This window comes from Squalius cephalus, assembly GCF_949319135.1.
Source record: "Squalius cephalus genome assembly, chromosome: 25".
NCBI lineage: Eukaryota > Metazoa > Chordata > Actinopteri > Cypriniformes > Leuciscidae > Squalius > Squalius cephalus.
In genome coordinates this window covers 6,736,851-6,759,017 of record NC_137146.1, presented here as the reverse complement: position 1 = coordinate 6,759,017, position 22,167 = coordinate 6,736,851, and the positions used below count along the sequence as shown (strand labels likewise).

The window sequence follows — 22,167 nt, the reverse complement described above, 5'->3', positions numbered from 1 at the left end:
AAGCACAGTTGAAGATTAGCCACCTGTTAGAGATCCAACTCTCTGTCTCTCTCCCTGCGGGTTGAACCGGGCCAGAACTCGACCCTGCCTCTCTTTAACATCCAGATCTGTCAGTGAGCTCATCTTTGGCTTTCATCTGTGTGCTCAGCACCACTCGCTTTTAAAACAACCCCGCACATCTGGCGAGATATAAAATCCCATCTATAAATCTCATAGGAAAAAGAATGGACTTTATAAGATACTGTACCAGTTTATATGAGATGCTGTAAAGCTTATACTCCTCACTCTTTTGCCAGAACCTTTAAACCTCCCGTTATGCAGCCATCTGCATTTCACACACTGTACTAACCCACTAACCACTAGCTTCACACACTGTACACCACTATCATGCATAACAGACTACCCTCAAATACTACACTTCACCCTTAAACCCTACAATCAGAAATAGCATGCTATCATACTATTTTAGAAGTATGCAGTATGCATTTTGTGCACAGTATATGACAATTTTCGATATGCATAGAAAACTTGAAAGCTGTACTACAATTGCCAAAATGTGCAGTATGGAACCAAACACTGCATGGAATGTTTGTATCCCATAATGCAATACGCCCTACTTCAAAGAGCCTGCATCCTTCGAAGGCTGAATGTGAAGGCTCTCCCAAAATCGAAGGCTTCTTCGATTGCGGCCTACAAATGCGTCCTTGGTTTCCCGGGCTGTGAAGGATAGAACGGCTGGATCCTTTGCAGCCTAGCCTATCCCAAGAGAAAATTCCAGATTACACTTTTAAATGTTTTTGAACTCACTTGAATATCTAATGATACAAATGTAAAAAAAAAAAAAAAAGCTTCAAATTAAAGTTTCAAATGTTGACTTATATCCAGGGTTTGATTGGATTGGATTGGTTTAAAAATGTATTCTTTTATAGTTTAAAATTACTTCATAAACAGTATTGAGTAATGTAATCCAAGCACCACAATACGAAAGTAATGTAATCTGATTACTTTTGGATTCCTTCAAGGTCACATCTAAATAAAGTCAAGTAAAACGCAATATTTTAGAGAATGATTGCGCATGCACGAGTAGGTAACTTTCAAAAAAGGTCGACTAGGCGACAAGAGCAATCCTCCATAGGCTAGACCGCCCCATTTAACAACGCTTGCAGTTCAACCTTCGCGGACTTCAAAGGAAACATTATTTAAAATTGTAATAATATTTCACAATATAACTGTTTTTACTGTATTTTTTATCAAATAAATGCAGCCTCAGTGGGCATAAGAGGCTCAGAATATTTAAAACCTTAAAATACATATTTAAAAAGTGGAAAGTATCTATGATTATAAAGTAGTTTATTAGTTTAATGTTGCTTGACAGTTTTGGATTTCACAATAAATAGAGGCTGCGATGTCAAATTTCAGGTTAACAGTTTAGTTGTATTGACTTATAATTTGAAATATGCTTGTTGGATAATCAGTGTACCAAATATTTTTTCTATCATTCTGTAGTTTTTCTATTAACTGTACTGTTCTCCTTCACACTCCAGATCTCCAGCTGACGTCACACAGGCAGAAGTGAGGATCTTTACAGCTCCGTGGCTGATTTTGAGCTTCAAACACGAGGGCATCAAGTTGATTTAAAGTGCCGGGAGTCTGCGAGCAGCTGGCCAGTTGTATTCAGACAATCAATCCATCTGCCAGCCAATCCCAGCCAATCTAACTGGCAGCGCGGGGGCACTTTGTGCCACCCGTGAAGGTTTGTTCCACAACATTACGCTCCTTTTTAAGAGACGAATGCATGCGAGAGACATTTATCAAGAAGGGAAGACGTGAAATGAAATGCACAATGTTGTATACTCTACACCATACTGAGTTTCATCCATATCTGTCTGCCTTTTTTCCTTACTTCCTTTGCTTTACGAACAAAGGAAAGTTAATGAAGGAAGTCTACAGGCTGAAACTTTTTCACATGTGCTCAATTTAGTCATGCATTTCCAACCTGTCATGATATGACTATGATACCCAGATAAACAAACACAGCACCTGTCCTGACTCATTCAGACGAAACTCACGTCAGGCTGTGGAAATTTTGAACACAAGTGCCGAATCAAAATGTGACATTAAAACAGCTTACAGTCACATTATATAAGGCTCACAAATGTCAGAGCTGCAATAACCCAGAGCTCTAATTTCTCCTCCTTAAGGTCAGCAGGTGTGCATAAATTTCTTCCGCTTGTTCAGAATGATCGATACCTCCATTGTTTTGAGTTAGGAGTTCAACTGTCCACCTCACATATGGGCCGCGCCATCGTGGCATCTGCCGGCCGGAGAGATAGAAAACCCTCAGGGTTCACTGAGGTTTTAAAAGTGCATCAGTTGGCATTTGTATCACTATCACAAGGTGACACATTCTGATGGTTATCAGAGCATCTGTTATGTTGTCATTTTCCCTCATCACGTTTTTGCTCCATATTTGGCTCCACAAAAAGCTGTATTTGAGAAACTCTTCAAAACACTTACAGGATGCAAATGTGAACTAAATACTCTCTTTTCTTTTCAGAAATGTTTTAAACTTGGAGTATCATCAGTCAAAATATCAAATTTGTTTTTTGGAATCTAGTGGATTTAAAAAAAAAAAAAATTATTATATATATATATATATATATATATATACACTGCTCAAAAAAATAAAGGGAACACTTAAACAACACAATGTAACTCCAAGTCAATCACACTTCTGTGAAATCAAACTGTCCACTTAGGAAGCAACACTGATTGACACTGGCGCCCTGTGCTCTTCAAAGATGAAAGCAGGTTTACACTGAGCACATGTGACAGACGTGACAGAGTCTGGAGACGCCGTGGAGAACGTTCTGCTGCCTGCAACATCTGTGAAGAGCACAGGGCGCCAGTGGCGAATTTGCCAATCTTGATGTTCTCTGGCAAATGCCAAACATCCTGCACGGTGTTGGGCTGTAAGCACAACCCCCACCTGTGGACGTCGGGCCATCATACCACCCTCATGGAGTCTGTTTCTGACCGTTTGAGCAGACACATGCACATTTGTGGCCTGCTGGAGGTCATTTTGCAGGGCTCTGGCAGTGCTCCTCCTGCTCCTCCTTGCACAAAGGTGGAAGTAGCGGTCCTGCTGCTGGGTTGTTGCCCTCCTACGGCCTCCTCCACGTCTCCTGATGTACTGGCCTGTCTCCTGGTAGCGCCTCCATGCTCTGGACACTACGCTGACAGACACAGCAAACCTTCTTGCCACAGCTCGCATTGATGTGCCATCCTGGATGAGCTGCACTACCTGAGCCACTTGTGTGGGTTGTAGACTCTGTCTCATGCTACCACTAGAGTGAAAGCACCGCCAGCATTCAAAAGTGACCAAAACATCAGCCAGGAAGCATAGGAACTGAGAAGTGGTCTGTGGTCACCACCTGCAGAACCACTCCTTTATTGGGGGTGTCTTGCTAATTGCCTATAATTTCCACCTGTTGTCTATTCCATTTGCACAACAGCATGTGAAATTGATTGTCAATCAGTGTTGCTTCCTAAGTGGACAGTTTGATTTCATAGGAGTGTGATTGACTTGGAGTTACATTGTGTCGTTTAAGTGTTCCCTTTATTTTTTTGAGCAGTGTGTATATTTATATATATATATATTTAAGCAATAAGCCCCGCAAAGCCTTGTTTTACAGTGGATTTAGAACAGCTCGGAAGGTGCTCCGCGTCGAGCCTAAAGGCCCGTTCACACCAAGGACGATAACTATAAAGATAACGATAAAGATATAATTCTAAAAATCGTTCTCCATATTAAAGAACAACAGAGTTCACACCACAACTATAACGATAAAGATATGAGGAACGATATCGTTGGGATCACTTTCAGAACGATTTTTTTCCAGCTGTCGAACGATAAAACACTGACAGCCAATCAGAATCCATTCTAATTTAAAGGTCTCGCGCATTTAAAATGGATCTGGATCATCCGGGCGCGCTCGTGCTTAAAATAAAAAGACCGTTATCGGTCGCTGGTGTGGACGCATTTATAGTTATCTTTATCGTTAAAGGGATACTTCACCTCTGGGAAGATGAATGTGTATTTAAAATAGGTCATTTAAGTAGAAGTAATGTGAAGAAATTTTTTAATTTGGAGCTTTCTAGACTGAGAAAAGCCAGAAAATGTATTTTTGGCTTATGTGGATGAAAGACAACAACTCCCAGAATGCACTTGCTTCGCTGTCTCAGGAGGCCACGCCTACCGGTAAGAGTGCGCAGTTTAAAACAACAAAGCTAGCCTACGTGATGAGTTTGCGAGGGATTTAGAGATCGTCCAAAATGTCCGGGATTCGGCTTTTGCGTTCTACAGTCGCCATTCATTCATCATGTTTACTGTGGCGAGCAGGACGAGGCTGACGGCCGCGGGAGAACAGCGCGAGGCCGGTGGCATGATTACTGAGACGCGCCGGGTCTCGCATATCTCACGGAGGAGCGGGAATTTTTCTTAGCAATGGTAAAACGCACATCAACCGATCACTTGTTTAGCGTTCATGTAAACACTACATTCATATTCACCGATCGGAATGAATTCAGTTAGATTGAAACAAAAGGTGTGCATGTAAACAAGGAATAGCGACCGCAGAAAGCAAAAGCTGAATCCCGTACATTTTGAACGATCTCGCCCGCCGGACAAGTCCGGGAAAAGGAGGATGGTTACTTACTCAGCTTTCTCCCTACTATTCAGCTTTCTCCACAGAACAAGAGCCTGCTAGCTTAGCTTCCAAAGAAAGACGGCTGACACTGTGTGCATTCTGTGAGTGAGATCCCACCTCCTATGGGCGGGCTGAAAACATGCGGAACAACGCCATCTACTGGCTGTAGTCTTTAGCCTCTGGCCAGAAAATCCTCCGATGACGCAAAATGACGATTTTTGCGTCATCGGAGGATTTTTTCCAGACAAAAAATACATAAATCTCTTGTCTCAGGGGGATATGAGGGTGGAAAGCATGGTAATTCGAAAATACTACAGGTTTTCTACTAATACAAAGCTTAATGCTAAATCCTGAAGTAACCCTTTAATAGTTATCGTGCTTGGTGTGAACGGGCCTTAACAATGCCCCTTAGCTGTTCTAAAATCCACTTTAAAACATGGCTTCAAGGGGCTTATTGCTTTTATAAAACGGTTACTCCATAAAAAATATTCATTTTAATATTTATTTTATTCATAAAATAAACAACAGCAACAAAAAATATAACGTTATAACCACTGATCTATATAATGACATTCTATATAGATCAGTGGTTATTATAACACATTTATTCCTCCGCCAAGCAATGTAGTTCCAAAGAGGTTGCTAAGCAACACATGCAGCAATAAAGAATCACAAACTGCAGTAATACTAATGTAATGCGGCTCAACCAATCAGAATCAAGGACTAGAACTATCCGTTTTATATATATATATATAATTTTAACAAGTGAATTTATTACATAAATTTATTACATTTTTATGTTTTTTTTATTTTATAATAATAATAATAATATAATAATAATTAGATTATTATTTTATAATAATAATAATATAATAATAGTCCATATTAGAATAGAATAATTGTTTTTAATTGTAATAATATATCACAATATTACTGTATTTTTAATCAAATAAATGCAGCTGTAACGATCACCAGTTGGAGCTGCCCTTGTGAGCCACCAGAGGGCAGTCCACATCAGACTATCATATTCACTCACTAACTACATTTCCCATAACTCACTGCCCGGACTCATCATCACTTATCACTGATCACATTCACCTGTACCTCATTCACTGATTGCATTCACCTGTGTCTCATCATCCTGTTAGTCTCAGTCTATTTATACCATGTTCATTCATTCACTCACCGCGAAGTCTTGTTAAGTGTTACACTGCTATTCTGAGCGTTTCCCTGGTTGTCTTGTTTCTTGTTTTTGGATATCTTGCCCTGTTTCCTGGATTACTCTCTTGCCTCTGGTCCCTGGATTACTCTCTTGCCTCTGGTCCCTGCCTGTTTTGTTTGTTTGTTTGTTTGTTTGTTTCTTTGTTTTGGACTGCTTTCCTGTGTATGACCCTAGCCTGTATGCTGGATTGCCCCACAAAATAAAGCTGCATTTGGATCTCCTACTTCGTGTCTCTGAGCAGTTCGTGACAGAAGACTTCGCCACACTTCAGATCCAGCAGCTATGACCTCCTGTAATACAGCAGTACGGATCTCACCTGATCTTCCCAGCATGAGCCGGGAGTTTGCTGGACAGATCGCGGCCTTAGCCCTGGATAGCCTCGATCTGTTCCAGTACACCTGGGGGTTTTTTCCTCTCGCTGCCTCTTGCTCTCTGGGTGACGAGGCTATTAAGTTATGTTACCGGCTGGGGGCTAAGGAGGTCGACCCGAGGGAGCTCCCCGATCTCTCTGGTCTGGATTGGAGAGAGGCACTCTCCAGATGTCTGGAGAGCTTCCTTCCGTGGCACCCCCGTCCAGCCGAGCCTGCACTTCACGCCAGATCTGCCGAAGCCAAGACAGCAAGTGACATGCCCGCCAAGCTAGAGTCTTCACCGCTGGTCCCGTCCAGCACAGAGCCCTCTTCACCACTGGTCCCGTCCAGCACCGTCCAGCACAGAGCCCTCTTCACCGCTGGTCCCGTCCAGCACAGAGCCCTCTTCACCGCTGGTCCCGTCCAGCACAGAGCCCTCTTCACCGCTGGTCCCGTCCAGCACAGAGCCCTCTTCACCGCTGGTCCCGTCCAGCACAGAGCCCTCTTCACCGCTGGTCCCGTCCAGCACAGAGCCCTCTTCACCGCTGGTCCCGTCCAGCACAGAGCCCTCTTCACCGCTGGTCCCGTCCAGCACAGAGCCCTCTTCACCGCTGGTTCCGTCCAGCACAGAGCCTTCACTGCTGGTCCCGTCCAGCTCAGAGCCCTCTTCGCCGCTGGTCCCGCCCAGCTCAGAGCCCTCTTCGCCGCTGGTTCTGTCCAGCTCAAAGCCTTCATCGCTGGTCCTAACCAGCTCAGAGTCCTCTTCGCCGCTGGTCCTACCCAGCTCAAAGCCCTCGCCGCCGCTGGTCCCGTCAAGCTCAGAGTGCGCTTCTGCTGATCCAGAGACTGTTCACGTCGCTTCTGCTGATCCAGAGACTGTTCACGTTGCTTCTGCTGATCCAGAGACTGTTCACGTCGCTTCTGCTGATCCAGAGACTGTTCATGTCGCTTCTGCTGATGCAGAGACTGTTCACGTCGCTTCTGCTGATCCAGAGACTGTTCATGTCGCTTCTGCTGATGCAGAGACTGTTCACGTCACTTCTGCTGATCCAGAGACTGTTCACGTCACTTCTGCCGATCCAGAGACTGAGCTTCACGTCACGTCCGCCCGTCAAGTGTCTCGTCCCGCCGAGACTGAATCTGTTCCTCTTCCTCTTTCTGCGCCTGTGTCTTCGGACAAGATGGCCGACTCCACGCCTGTGTCTTCGGACAAGATGGCCGACTCCACGCCTGTGTCTTCAGACAAGATGGCCGACTCCACGCCTGTGTCTTCGGACAAGATGGCCGACTCCACGCCTGTGTCTTCGGACAAGATGGCCGACTCCACGCCTGTGTCTTCGGACAAGATGGCCGACTCCACGCCTGTGTCTTCGGACAAGATGGCCGACTCCACGCCTGTGTCTTCGGACAAGATGGCCGACTCCACGCCTGTGTCTCCGGACACGATGACCTCCGCCACCGAACCAGTGTCTCAGGACGAGATGGTCTCCGCCGAGCCAGTTTCTACAGACAAGATAGCCGCTGACACGTCTGTTCCTGAGCCGGAGCCAGTGTCTGTTCCTGAGCCGGAGCCGGTGTCTGTTCCTGAGCCGGAGCCGGTGTCTGTTCCTGAGCCGGAGCCGGTGTCTGTTCCTGAGCCGGAGCCGGTGTCTGTTCCTGAGCCGGAGCCGGTGTCTGTTCCTGAGCCGGAGCCGGTGTCTGTTCCTGAGCCGGAGCCGGTGTCTGTTCCTGAGCCGGAGCCGGTGTCTGTTCCTGAGCCGGAGCCGGTGTCTGTTCCAGTCCCTGAGCCGATGTCTGTTCCTGTGCCCTGGCCGCCCGAGGGGTCGTCTCCGCCCTGGCCGCCCGAGGGGTCGTCTCCGCCCTGGCCGCCCGAGGGGTCGTCTCCGCCCTGGCCGCCCGATGGACGGTCGTCTCCGCCCGATGGACGGTCGTCTCCGCCCTGGCCGCCCGATGGACGGTCGTCTCCGCCCTGGCCGCCCGATGGACGGTCGTCTCCGCCCGATGGAGGGTCGTCTCCGCCCTGGCCGCCCGATGGACTGCCTGCTCCGTCCTGGCCTCCCGTATTACCACATTCTCAAGGTCCTCATCCGCTCCACGGACCTGGCCCTCCATCCCGCCCCCGGATCCGCCACCGGGCCACCTCCCACCTGGACAGTTTTGGAGCGTCTGGAAGCCGCTCTTTGGGGAGGGGCTATGTAACGATCACCAGTTGGAGCTGCCCTTGTGAGCCACCAGAGGGCAGTCCACATCAGACTATCATATTCACTCACTAACTACATTTCCCATAACTCACTGCCCGGACTCATCATCACTTATCACTGATCACATTCACCTGTACCTCATTCACTGATTGCATTCACCTGTGTCTCATCATCCTGTTAGTCTCAGTCTATTTATACCATGTTCATTCATTCACTCACCGCGAAGTCTTGTTAAGTGTTACACTGCTATTCTGAGCGTTTCCCTGGTTGTCTTGTTTCTTGTTTTTGGATATCTTGCCCTGTTTCCTGGATTACTCTCTTGCCTCTGGTCCCTGGATTACTCTCTTGCCTCTGGTCCCTGCCTGTTTTGTTTGTTTGTTTGTTTCTTTGTTTTGGACTGCTTTCCTGTGTATGACCCTAGCCTGTATGCTGGATTGCCCCACAAAATAAAGCTGCATTTGGATCTCCTACTTCGTGTCTCTGAGCAGTTCGTGACAGCAGCCTTGTTTAGTCTCTTCTTTAAAAACATTTATTTTTTTATATTACAAACTTTTGAATGTGTATATATATATACAAAAAATACACCACTCACTATAAGCGCAGAGGAGAATCAACTCACAATTGGTTCAAATATATATAGATATATTAGAATCAAATGTGAGTCGAGACTCCTGTGTGAGTGGTGTTTTTTTATGTGGTGTGCATATGTAGTCGGTCACTTGCTGTGCTCCATGATGGTCAGGTTTCTGTCTTAGAAGGCAGTTGCCAATGTAGTCCGTGAACAGCGAGGCAGATCACTAGTTTTTGGTGTCATACTGTACCAGGTTTTTTTCTCAACAGTCCACCTTCCCTTCATCACAAGCCCCTTAACAACCCTCTATGTTCTCTCTGACTAGGACATGCGATCCCACCCTGAAGGGAATGGTTGGTTATATCTTTGAATGATTTATTTGTTGCTAATGACATCTAAAACCATCCTCTGACAGGGTTACCATCTGTACAGTCAATAAACTGAGCTGTCTTTTATTACTTATTGATTGAAAGTATATTGCTACTTATTTTGCTTATGTTGTGGTCGTTGCGATGAGCCGAAACACACCGCATGAAAAGAATATTGTACAGAAGCTACATGGCAATGAATTACTGATGTAACATTTTCTCTTTAATTATTTAGCTTGAGCTAAACCTCAACTGGTCAGCATGTGGTTATATTATGATGACATTTGATAGTGTAATATTGAGGCACAAAATAATCTTATATATTAAAGCACTGGTGAAATTTCATCCTGTGGAAGTACATAAGAAAGAATTTAATACTTTTATTCAGAAAGGACGCATTCAGTTGATCAAAAGTGGCAAAAAGACATTCTAATGTTGCAAACGATTTGTATTTAAAATAAAATAATGTTCTTTGAACAAATAATTCATCAAATAATCCTGACAATATCACAAAATTCAACTTTGCCACCACATAAATAAATGAAATTTTAAAATGTATTAAAATAGAAAACACTTATTTAACGTTATAATATTTCACAATATTCTTTACTGTATTTTTTGATCAAATAAATACAGCCTTGGTAAGCAAAAGAGACTTCTCTCTCTAAAAGAGATTGGGTTGTTTAAAAAAAAATACTATATATAAAGATCTTGAACAAAAATTGATGGAAATAAATGTTATGTTATTTAGGTGGTCAAGATCTTGTATTGACAATGCAAGAGTCCAGCACTCTGTAAAGTCTCCTCCAGCACATCTCAAAGACTTTCAATGATTTTAAGGTCTGGACTTAAAATGTGTGAAATGCTCCCTCCTAACCATTCTTTCACAATTTGAGACTGATGAATCTTGACATTGTCATCCTGGAATATGGCCATGATGTGTCTCATACATGGTTGTTTAAGAAATTAAAAGCTACACACTCCATCATTTAGGGTTAGAAGAACTGTTGCTAAACATATATCATGCTAGAAACATAATAATCACTGCAATAATGATCCAATCATAGACTCTCTTAATCATTCGCAAATCCAAACAGTGATTTTTTTTTTTTTTTTTTTGCCGGATAGTGTACTATATCAGCATTTTTTTCAACACAGATCATCAATATAACCTACATCTGTGTGAGAGAACTATCCAATAACTATCCATGTGTTTCCTGTGCACTGTGTGAGATTGACTAAGTGAATGTCAGTCCGGAGTTCCCTTGTTTTATTTACAGGAACATTTGACCTGTTTCCCAGCTTGACTCATCGTTTCCAGTCTGGCATCAGCACAGCGCCTTTGTTTCTTTGTTCCTCTCTTCAGTCATCTTTCTTTTCCTCCTCATTTCCACAGCACACCTTCCAAACCGATCCTAACCTTTAAAGCCAGCGGCCACCGTGTCCATCCTCCCATTCTGTGGTCTCAGCAAAATGGTTCAGAGGCCACACAACCAAAACAAAATCATCTCCTTTGGAAAATATTGTTGGGCCTTGGCCGATGTGTTCTTTCTGTCTGCTTCTGTAGTGCACACAAACACAGATGACTGTTTGCCGTCTCTTTGGCCCGCCAACAGCGCACGACTGGGAACGTCCTGCTTCCATGAGCTGAGGTATCTTTCCTTCTGTAGCCGGAAAGGATGTGGAGGGAGGTGAGGGGAGTATCTGAGGGAGTTTAGAGGAAATTTGGAAGCACAAAAGGCTTTTAAGTGGGGGACGATAATGAATCCAGAGGTGTAGAGAACAGGCGTACAGGAAAAATGGGTCAGGTGGGAGTTTCTTGTAAAGCTGATGAAGATTGAGTTATTGAAGAATTATCATTGTGCTTCTCCAGGGGAACATCAGCGCTGATGTGACCGCCTGCAGAGACCAAAGCAAACACAGTTACAGTCTAGTCTGTCTGTTTATCAGGACTGTCTGTGTTTATTTCTATCAGTATCTTTGTCAAGCTCTTGTATTTCTTTCAATTTATCAGTCATTTTCTGCACTATGGCTCAGTCTCTTTCAAAGAGAAAACAGGGTGAATCTCACGAAAAAAATATTTCACCCAAAATATGAAAAATATGAACTAAATATATATATATATCACTTATATACTAATTTATATAATTAATGAATAATATATAACTAATTAGTTATATTTAGGTGGAAAATGTGCTTGACTCTCATTCAGTGTCACTGCAACTTTTTTTATTGTTCTAAAGATTTCCTAGCGAAATGTGATTTCTTTATTTTTTTTTTATTATTTATGTATTTACATGATTATTTTTGGTTGATAAATCTAAAAAAAAATAAGATTAGAAGATTAGAACATTCTTATGTAGTTGAACTGTCCACTCAGTTAGAATAGAGATATTTGTTGTACACATTTTACATAGAAGAATATAAAGAATCAATTTTGCCACAAACGAAGAGATCTTGCCAGCGGTTTCTTTTTATGGAAATTACTGTGTAATTATGCTCTGGGATTGTTAGAGATATGATTGTGGTTGTGCTTGCATTCAACTGGAATCATATCACACTTTTTTTTTTCTCGTTTTTTTTTTTGCTTCTCCTCATGACCACTTGTAATGTTAGTAAAGTTTGTTTTTCAACCATTTTTTCAACCTTTCTCTGACTGTTTTTCTGCTGCTGCTTCTGTGCAAACATCCTCTTTGTGAAAATGAAAAGCAGTGTTTTGCTGTGGGTTTGCAAGTCTTGCATTCTGATAGAATAACAGATGCTTTTATTCACAAGATCAAGGCACATTTGATTTCTCAACATTTCTGTACATGTGTGCATGAGTGTGTCTTCATTGTGTGATTGGGTTTGACATTCCCAGGACAGGAGTCCATTAATGTCATGCTTCCCGTACCTGCTGATGGTCTGGGATGTCCCACTGCACTCAACAAGACATTCATTTACTGAGTGCCTTTCACTGTGAGGATTTAGATGTGTGTCATGGGGAGAATATGCAAATGTTTTACATTTACTGTGCAACTATGTCAACTAACTCTCATTAAAATATTAGTAGGCTGTCTGTCTGTCTTAATATCTGCTAACACTTTATTTTGATGCTCCACCAACAGATATTCTGAATATAAGTAACTTTGCAACTACATGTCAACTTATTCTACTAACCTGAAACTTAACACCTGCTAATACCTAATGAGAGTTAGTTGACATGTAGTTGCAATTTACAAAGTTACGTCTAGTTAGTAGAATGTCTAAAGTGGACCATTGAAATAAAGTGTCACCTTATCAATGGTACTATAAAAAGATTGATGGTAATAAATACAATATAATAATAAAATAAATACATATTTTGCGAATAGAATGTGGTATAAAGTATATATAGTATGCAATGATTTAGATACTGCATATGACCTGTTTGTGGCCTCAATCTCTCTTATCATTGTGGCTCAGTCTGTTATGACCTGCTGTCTCATAGTGGCTGATCTCCGAAGCTCTCATTGATGTGGCAAATTCACTGTGAAATGAGAAACTTTCTCCTGTGTGCTTGTGTTGATGAGTCAGATGGTCTATGCAAAGTCTCCTGCATGTAGAAACAGACAGCTGTCCCATTTGCAACTGATTTTTTTTTTTTTTTTAACTGATTTGCGCTTTCTCTCAACAGGACTAATTACCTACAAGCTGACTGATGGGGAAAAGCAGCGAATGAAATTAATAATGGTAAGAGTGATATCATCCATCTTTGGCAGCATCTCAGGGGAAGCAATTTAGACCTTTTTATACACGCAACAAGTGTCAATTAAAATGACTGACTGTGACACCCGTAGCTACAGATGCTGAGAGAGGATTTGAACATGAAGTCAATGGTAGAGGCCTGAAGCAATTGCTGTGTTTTTGAATGTATTGTTTGACACCCACCCACCACTGAAAATGTTCATTTATTTCTTCCATTAAAGAGATAGTTCATCCGAAAATGAAACTTTTGTCATTAATTACTCACCCTCATGTCGTTCCAAATCCGTAAGACTTTCGTTCATCTTCGGAATACAAATGAAAATCTTTTTGGTAACACTTTATTTTACAGTGTCCTTGTTACAAATGTTACATGTACTTACCATAGTAATAACAGTAAATTATGCATAATTACATGCAACTAACCCTCAACCAAATCCTAATCCTACCCTAACCCTATAGTAAGTACATGTAGTTAATTAATATTACTCAGTACTTAATATATAATTACACTGTAACAATGACACCTTAAAATAAAGTGTTACCATCTTTTTGATGAAATCTGTCTTTTTGACAGTTTTGTGTCCCTTCATTGACAGCTTCGCAACTGACGCTTTGACGCTTCAAAAAGTTCATAAAGAGATTGTAAAAACGAATCCATATGAATTGAGCTGTTTAGTCCAAATTTTCTGAAAAAACTCGATCTCTTTATATGATGAACAGATTGAATTTAGCCTTTTATATGAAGCGACAAGGTGGTAGTTGCGTAGCTGTCAATGGAGAGTAAAGCTGTCAGATTTCATCAACGAAAGTCTTGCAGGTCTGACGAGGGTGAGTAATTAATTAATTATTTTTTTGGGTCAACTATCCATTTAAGCAATTTAATTTTTAGTGATATTGAATATTTTGGATACGTCTAAAATATCATATTTTATGCTTATAGTCAATGACTTAAAGTCAACTCTTTTATATAATATTCTTGCTGATTCCGATACATCATTTGCAATGCTTTATGGTATAAGTAAATCCCTTTTTTTCTTTTTTTCTCCTGATTTTAGAATACCTTTGCTTCGAATCAAGTGTTGTAATAATTAATCTTATATTCTGTGGTTCTTGAAACAGTTTTTCAAAATGCTGAGGGAGAAAATAAATGGAAAATGTATTTCCAGATCCCAGGCTGCTGAAAATGTGGCGGTCACAGTTGTATTTTATAGGAAAATTTGCTCCTTTAAAAATCATTATATTTAATAGGGTCTATTTGATGACTGTGACTGTGACTTATTTTTTTGAGGATAAAAACTAAATTAATAATAATTAAAATAAAAAAATTTTTGATTAAAACTTAATTAACAATAATAATAACATTTATTTTAATTATATTAAGTATATTTTAGTGTATTTTTTAAATTAAAACAAAGAAAGTAACACGTCACCTTAAATGTTAAATGCACATAAAACATTAATAACTCACAGTCGCTGCATTCATTTTCATGTTAACTAGAGTTTTGCTTTCATGAGCAGGCAAATCAATAATGATTGAACTTATGAAAACAAGAAAGCAGCAAACTGTCTGTGTGATGAACAGGCTTGTCAACTCTATTAATATACTTAATCAATGACTAATGAGGCGATGAGTCAATTCTTATTTATCGGAAATGCTGTCTTCACACAAATTGACAAATATGTCGGGATTCTCCCACACAGTTTACTAATATTTATCAGAACCGACGGGAGCTGCAAAAAAGTCTAGGACAATGTGCTGACGTATCAAATCTGCTGGTAAGCAGACAGTTATTTAATCAAGTGTTTCCTGTGATCATCATTGCGTTTCTCCTTTTGACAGGTGTCTGATGTGCATCAAACACTTTCCTGATTTATTCTCCTTCCTCTCAACCTGCAATTGTGTGTTTCCGATTAACAGGGCAACCAGGAGTCAACTCAGCTGATGAAGAAGTCTTTAGAGACCGCAGCCAATCAGAGCGCAGCTCCTCACCGTTACCGAGTGTGGTCTATTATGTGCTCTGATTTGCATGAGGTAACTGACAGAGTCTGTCATATCATATGAGATGAGATGAGATGGGAGAATAGCCACGCTACTATATTTTCCAAATATATTGGTTATAAACGTCATACTGTGTGCAACAGGGGTGTGAACCATTCATAACTGAATTGAGAATGCCTTTAGTTTCAAATGTTGGATGCAGAATTGCAATTTGATTTTGAATATAAGGAAGTAGGTGACACAAGTGCCTCTTACAAAAGAGCTAATAAGTTACTGTGCCTCAGCACGGAGCCGTTACCGGGCACACTTGGAAGAGGAAAAAAAGAAGAGAGAGACAGAAGAAAACTCCAAGAAAAGAAAGTATGTCGAAGAGGACCTGAAAGAGCTAAAGCAAAAGAAAAAATCAATTCGAGAAATTTGCATGTCTTTGGAGAATGATGCAGATAGAATGGCAGAGCAAGCCGAAATTTCAGGTGGTAGTAAAATGGCCACATTGATCACAGAATCCAATTCTTTGAGGAGACGAGCTAAAGATAAACATAAAGAACTAATTGAGTTGGATGCAGAAATCGAAAACAAGATTGTAGAATTGACAAAACTGTCATGAGGGCTTTGAGTTTGAGAACTTAAAGGAGAAGTTCACTTTTAAAATGAAAATTCTGTCATCATATAATCACCCTCATGTTGTTTCAAACCTGTATGAATTTCTTTCTTCTGCTGAACAGAAAGGAAGATATTTAGAAAAATATCAGTAACCAGGCAGTTTTTGGGTCCCATTGACTTCCATAGTATATTTTTTTCCTACTATGGAAGGCAATGGGACCCAAAAACTGCCTGGTTACTGATATTTTTCTAAATATCTTCCTTTCTGTTCAGCAGAAGAAAGAAATTCATACAGGTTTGAAACAACATGAGGGTGATTATATGATGACAGAATTTTCATTATAAAAGTGAACTTCTCCTTTAAAAGTTGAAGGTTTACATGTACCTTTAGTGATTTATTTGGATTATTTGCTGAATGTTACTGTCTGGGCCTAGAAAATCAGTTCCTTTTTTGTTTGATCAGCACTGTGGCTTTATAGGGAAGTCCGAAGCTGTTTCTCTATTATTTGTCATCCCATGTAAGCATGACTGTTTTCATGCTATTCTGTTTGTATACTGTTATACATGTATATCTTTGGATTGCCAGATTGGCATTAATCCCATTGTTGACCATATTGGAAGTTTGATGTCTTCACAGCACTGAAAGTAGTAGCTGAACAAAGCACTTTTAAATAAATTTCTGATCCTGGTCTTTCCTACAATTGTCTGACTGGATCTTCATTCATTAGGTCTATGCATAGATTATTGAATGTGCTTGCATTTATCTGTCTGAAATGACATGGAAAACACTAATCAGACCCTGAACAACATTTCCTTGGGGGAGAACCCCCAAACCCAGCTCAAGGTTTTTTGGCAGCCACATTTACCCATAATTTAGATCAAGTATATACTTTAAATTTTGTGTATTTGTGGGCTTTTGTAATGTCCTGGGGCTGTCTTCCATGTCTTTTTCAAACTGCTATGAGGGGCCAGAATTTAGAAATTACCTGAAGTACCTTAAAGGCTGATAGTTTATACATAGTCAACCATGTCAGGGTTGTAAGGTGAATCAGCACTTGGTATAAAAGTTTTCGCGTCCCTTTGACCTGTCTTGAGCGTGGCTCTGGTGAGTTGTGCCACGCTAATGCTTCGCCACATCATTCTGTGTTGTCGCGCTGAACATTTTCCTGTTTTTTTTTTTTAGGTAAAGTCTTAAATTTTCCTTTTAGAGGACTTAAAAAGGTCTTAAAAGTTATTAAATTTGCTGTTAAAAAATGTGCAGATACCCTGGTTACGGATTATCTTCAAACTATCTTCTTTTTGGGTGAACTATCCCTTAAACTAGAAAGGCAAATCTGGTGAAGTTCTCAAAAAAACATGAAGTTTTAAGTTTTATAGGCCTGATGGATGGATGGATGGATGGATGGATGGATAGATTAATTTCACAAATAATTGCAAAGAAACTGCAAGTAACATTGAATTAAGCATGACATTTTGAAGTAGAAAAACTGAATTAGTATTTTCTTGTAAAACATACTCCAATAATCAGTTTTATTTACAACTTCGAAAATATCTTTTTTTTACAGTGTATAGATCGAGATAGATAAAGCCAATTCTTCTGTTTTGAACTTTATACAACCCTGATGTACAACAGTTCAGTTCTGTCATGTTTGAGTTTTGGAGGCTTGTTTACCAAAGTGAAATCAGGTTCACAAACAATTAAATTTGACAGTAGTAATATTTCCACATTTTCTACTAAATACAAAGATGTTTTCTTTTCATTAGCGGTCGGAATTATGTTAATGAAAATTCCACAGTAGGATTTTGCAATCTTCACAGCATGAAAATCAAACGACGACATAATTTCCCCCTCATTTTACCCTCTGACCAGCTCTCATTTATTCCCCATCAGCGGCCCCTGGGCTCCAATCAACATAATCTGTTTCAGTTTGACCCACATCTATAGCCAAAGAATAAGACTTGACTGAGATTTTGTCTGTTTTTCTCCTGTTGTAAAACAAATTAGAAATAAATCAACCCGCTCGTCTGAACATCAGGCGGCCCGGATAGGCATATTAACGTAATTTACATGAGCACCACAGGAAAATCCAGTCGACCGCTGGCCAGGTCTCATTAAATTAACGTGATAATGTCCCATTCTAATTTACAATTACTCCCTGCCTTCAAAATGATGCTATTGAGCCCCGGATCCACCCTGCTGTCATTGAAAATCAATGATGTTACGTTTGCTTGAGCTCACAAGAGGTACAATTAACTGATCACATTATCCTAAAGAAAACTCATTCCAGCTAATACAGTGTTTATCTTGGTCCTCTGAATGATTCACAGTGAACTCAAGGAGCAAATGGTACGTGATCCGTGCACTATTGGGATAATCACTATTACGGTAATACTTGGGGTTAAGGATTTGAACAAACCCATGGGATGATCTGGGATATGTTTTAAAATGATCTGAATACATCCCAGATTGTGCAACTTAACCACGTTCAACTATGCAAGTAATATACAGTACACTACCGTTTAAAGGTTTGGGGTCAGTATGTTTTTTTTTTAAATGTTTTTTTTTTTTTTATAGAAATTAATACTATTACTAAGCAAGGGTGCATTAAATTGATCAAAAGTGACTTTTGCATTGTTTCAAAAAATAATTTTTCAAATAAATGCTGTTCATTTGAACTATTCATCAAAGAATCCTGAAAAAAAAGTAGCAACTTTTTTCAACATTGATAATAATTAAAAATCTTCATATCAGAATGATTTCTGAAGGATCATGTGACACTGAAGACTGGAGTAACGATGCTGAAAATTCAGCTTCATGCATCCCAGGAATGAATTACTTTTTTACAAAAATTTAAAATAGAAAGCAGTTATTTTAAATAGTAATACTATTTCACAATATTACTGTTTGTATTTTGATCAAATGAATGCAGCCTTGAATATGAGACTTCAAAAACATCATACCAACACTAAACTTTTGAGTGGTAGTGTATAATGAGGATTTTTCTTTTTATTCTGCCCTTTTTATTTTAATTGTTGTAAAAATACAACAGACATGGTTTACCTGAATTGATGCAATGTTTAAGTGTCATTTTGCATTTTTGGGTGGGTAATATGGCTGTAAATACAATTCAGCTCAAGATTGGCTCAGTACGAAACCTCCTAGAACACCCTAGCAACCACCCAGAATTCCCAAGCAACCACATAGCAACGTCTTGGCATCATGGCAGTGAAATCTAGTTCATTTATTCACAGTTGATTATGTACCATAATTAGCACTGCGCCCTGTAAAGTCCCATTAAACATTGTTACAGCAAGATGATAAAAAATGAAGGAACACAGTCTTTCAAATGCATTCCATCCATCTGTTCGCTCTCCTCTTTTATGCCATGATATATTTTATCCTTGCCTATTTGCTTTATGTCCATACATTCCTAGAATAAAGAGTTCACATGACTGTAAAATGAGATTTGCTCATTACGAGTTACAGCAGATTAGTGGCCCACAGGTCTAAAACTGCTCATTTAGTTTCATCTCTATCATTTATCTCTCTCTGTCCTTTATTTGCCGTCTCTTCCAAGGTCCTTTCTCTGTATCTGCTCTCCTGACTCTAACTGTACGAATATTTGTGGCTACAGATTACATCAAGTCTGTGTTAGTTTTAACTGGTAGATTTCAGAGGATTAAATAATTACCAGAATTGCAAAAAAATAAAATTGCATTAAAGTTGGACATCTTTCTCGCTTTAATTCGGTGTTAGATGATTTCTGAGGTGCGTGTCAGTCTGTTGATGCAGATCTAGTGCTTAGATCTATCTTATATTTACTTATCTGAGAGAGTTTTAGTTTGTGTGAGTTTGACGTAAGTGTTTTGCTGGATAGGTCAGTGTTGATTTTCTATATTCATGTTTTCTTTTTTTCATGTATTTATTCACTCATATTACCTAAAACCTCCAACTAAACAAAGTGATCCAGTTACCATTTTTTTCCTAACCTGGTTAAAACCAGACCATTCTCAGTAGTAACTGAGTTATGGTCTGGCAAAGCTTCATTAATAACTCATTTCCAAAGGGGCGTCACCAACGGACGTCGCTCAAATGCCTCTGGGCGCAATTGGATAGACCTAAAACCAATCAGAGCGATCGTCATCATGTAAAGCCATAATGCTGCGTCCATTCACCTAAGTTACACTACGCCATAAAAGTATGTACTCTTTTTGTGAAAAAAAGGTATTTACTTTTGAATGTGTAGCAAAAAAGTAGGCAAGCTTTGGGACATACTACTTCGTCATCTTTATCGGACGGATCTGTCGCGTGCATCCTGTCACGTAAACTGCCTTGTCAATCATCTTGTCACAGTTAAAATCCTCTATTAAATCTAATTTAATTTCCTACCGTTTCAGAGAGAAATGTAGTAGCACGTTCATCTGCCAGTGGGTCTTTCATGGAGACTGTCCTCATGTGTTTGCAATTTGTATATAATAATGCATTTAAAAGTTGGTGGCTTCACCAACGGATGTCGCTCAACTGCCTCTGGGCGCAATTGGATAGACCTAAAACCAATCAGAGCGATCGTCATCGTGTAAAGCCCGCCCCAACGTTTCTGATTGGTGCTGCGATTTTGACGGATTAGAAATGGGCTTGAATGAGCTCTTTGCCAGACTACTTGCAGAGCAAATCTAAATTTGCCGGAAGTTGTCTGGGTTTTCCCAGGCTAATTTTTTCCTCCATGGGAAAGATGGGATTTGAAAAAGCTCATGGATTCTGATATTTTCAGATCGGTATCAGGCCTCATTCATATGTGGAAATAAATCTGGTATGAATCGGATATGTACATTTGCATCTGCCATGCGAGCAGACAGAACGGATTTTCCTCTGTCAATATGAGCCTTACGTCATTGAAAAAGAGACGGCGGTGAATGGCATCAACTCATTTGGACACCAACTGCAATCACATGACTCTTTTTCAATGGCGAAATGGAGGATGAAGGCTCAACCCAGTGTTTTGCTGACCCGTTGCAGCTTGTCATTTTGTCTGCATCCATTGCAAATCGCACTGTTTTTTTAATTCCTTTTTGGCCTAAGCTTTTCCGGGTCAGTACGTCTACCATGGGTTGTTTCGCCAAGTGTATAGTGTAAATGCAGATATTGGATATGGGTCACTTTTAAAAGAAAATTGGGCATGAAGTCCTGCTGTGTAAATGTGGCCAAAGTCATTCATCCTCACAAAATGTTTGTACTGTTTGTTCCCTGCAGGTCATTGAAGTCACTCCTTCAACTAATATGCTTAAAAGTATTCACAGACCATTGCGCATCAAGAGTGCCAGGTCAGCTTCAATAAATACATTTTTTTTCCTTTTCTTTTTTACCCTTCTAATGTAGCATACATCAATGACTTCCCTAACCCTAACCCACACTTGAAAATATCTGAATGTCATTGCATTAAATAACACATGACTGCAAACAAATGATGCTAGAACTTCTCTGAAGCATTTATGCAATGACTTTAAACTGCTGTCAATGTGATTCCATCACAATAAATTCGAATGTGTTTCAGGAACATTTGACAACCTGAAAGTTTTGCAATACTTTAGTAAAATAGTACTTGCTTTGATATGTTATATCTAACGTAATGGCATTTATTAAAGCAATAAGATCCGAGAAATAGTGGTTTACAATGAATTTAGAACAGCAAAGGGGCATTGGTAAATCACGGCTTCATGGGGCTCGTTGCTGTTATAACATATGGAAGGTTGGTCTATAAAATATTTATTTTAATGAAGTCACAGGTGTATGTTTATAGAGTCATTTACAATGACTTCGGACGCGGCTCAAGCTATCAAAATCAAGGAATGGATTTATCCGTTTTCTTAAGTGTTTTAAGTGTTGCCTCCATGCCCGAATAATTTCCAGGGTATGAAGCCAACACACATACAGTTGATAATGTTTTTTTTATACCATGGTCTGTCTGAATACTCGATTCTGATTGGCTGGAAGGTGAGCAATAAAATGCAGGTTCATCTATCCTTACAGTTGATATAATACTTTAGTACAAGGAAAATATAAAAACAAACTATTTCATTTTGGAAACATTTTGGAATTAAACAATAAAAGTTTAACATTTAATCATAATGTTTTATTTAACACAATGCTTAATATTTTTCCACACGTTTGTAGTACCCTGGTTTGAAAAGTTTGAAAACCTTTCTTACTGTATATACTTACTAATAGCTGATAAAGTGTTATTTTAAGCTTTGGATATCTATGTTTTAGGGAAGTTATTTGTAAACTTTTTCTTTTTTTCGTATCTACTTAAAGAGATTTGGTTACAATAGCTTTCTAAATTGCTTCTCTATTCTAAACGTGAAAATATTCCGAATTTTTTTTATTCAACCCCACCACAAACAAAAGGAAATGCTGACT

The 22,167-nt window shown here is 39.9% G+C and overlaps 1 long non-coding RNA gene across 1 annotated transcript; it reads left to right on the top strand.

Moving 5' to 3' along the window:
- The first annotated feature begins 1,551 nt into the window (after positions 1 to 1,551).
- LOC307153170 lies at positions 1,552 to 21,041 on the top strand. Its single transcript, XR_013820118.1, has 4 exons — positions 1,552 to 1,753; positions 10,818 to 11,073; positions 13,077 to 13,132; positions 21,001 to 21,041. It is a non-coding gene; the product is annotated as an uncharacterized lncRNA (long non-coding RNA).
- Positions 21,042 to 22,167: the final 1,126 nt, after the last annotated feature.